The 1,270-nt window shown below is 49.1% G+C and overlaps 3 non-coding genes across 3 annotated transcripts; all 3 read left to right on the top strand.

Annotated features, from left to right (window-relative positions):
- The first annotated feature begins 364 nt into the window (after positions 1-364).
- Positions 365-437, top strand: Pmar_PMAR016313. The gene has a single exon. It is a non-coding gene; the product is annotated as a tRNA-Arg (tRNA).
- Positions 438-730: 293 nt separating this feature from the next.
- Pmar_PMAR016312 lies at positions 731-803 on the top strand. Its single transcript has one exon. It is a non-coding gene; the product is annotated as a tRNA-Arg (tRNA).
- A 300-nt stretch (positions 804-1,103) lies between these two features.
- Positions 1,104-1,176, top strand: Pmar_PMAR016311. The gene has a single exon. It is a non-coding gene; the product is annotated as a tRNA-Arg (tRNA).
- The last annotated feature ends 94 nt before the right edge of the window (positions 1,177-1,270 follow it).

Raw genomic sequence — 1,270 nt, 5'->3', positions numbered from 1 at the left:
GCCTAATGGATAAGGCTTTGGTCTTCGGAACCAAAGACTGTGGGTTCGAGTCTCATCGAGATCGTCTCCACGCCGGGAAGCGCCCATATACGGATGCCACTGGCCGTACAGATGTCGATATTGATTGTATACCCTTGTGACTCGTCGGGATACATGCTGAGGCTAAGGGTACAAGAAGATTGTTGGTCTGCCAACGAACGATCTCCAATGAATTGACCTCATTTAGAACACTATGTAATGGGGGCCCCTCTATGAGGAGCAAGAGTTTTGTGATCTATTCAGCGTGTCGGATGCGAACTCATGTGTGCCGTTAAGTCAGTGTTGCGCATAGTGACGAGATAGTGGGATAAATCTCAAACTCGTTGGTCTCGTGGCCTAATGGATAAGGCGTTGGTCTTCGGAACCAAAGATTGTGGGTTTGAGTCCCACCGAGATCGTCTTCAAACCGAAAAGTGCCCATATACGGATGCCACTGGCCGTACAGATGTCGATGTTGCTTGTACACCCTTGTGACTCATCGGAATACATGCTGAAGCTAACGGTACAAGAAGATCGTTGGTCTGCCAACAAGCGATCTCCAATGAATTGACCCCTTTGAGAACACTATGTATTGGAGGCCCCTCTATGAGGAGCGAGAGTTTTGCGATCTATTCAGCGTGTCAGATGGGAAACCATGTGTGCCATGAAGTCAATGGGGCGCAGAGATGGTGGGACAAGTCTCAAATTCGCTGGTCTCGTGGCTTAATGGATAAGGCGTTGGTCTTCGGAACCAAAGATTATGGGTTCGAGTCGCATCGAGATCGTCTCCACGCCGGGAAGCGCCCATATACGGATGCCACTGGCCGTACAGATGTCGATGTTGATTGTATACCCTTGTGACTCGTCGGGATACATGCTGAGGCTAAGGGTACAAGAAGATTGTTGGTCTGCCAACGAACGATCTCCAATGAATTGACCTCATTTAGAACACTATGTAATGGGGGCCCCTCTATGAGGAGCAAGAGTTTTGTGATCTATTCAGCGTGTCGGATGCGAACTCATGTGTGCCGTTAAGTCAGTGTTGCGCATAGTGACGAGATAGTGGGATAAATCTCAAACTCGTTGGTCTCGTGGCCTAATTGACAAGGCGTTGGTCTTCGGAACCAAAGATTGTGGGTTCGAGTCTCACCGAGATCGTCTTCAAGCCGAAAAGTGCCCATATACGGATGCCACTGGCCGTACAGATGTCGATGTTGATTGTACACCCTTGTGACTCGTCGGAATACATGCT

Source organism: Perkinsus marinus, assembly GCF_000006405.1.
Source record: "Perkinsus marinus ATCC 50983 genomic scaffold scf_1104296961818, whole genome shotgun sequence".
NCBI lineage: Eukaryota > Perkinsozoa > Perkinsida > Perkinsidae > Perkinsus > Perkinsus marinus.
The sequence above is the reverse complement of the archived record's forward strand: the minus strand, read 5'-3'. Positions and strand labels throughout refer to the sequence as shown.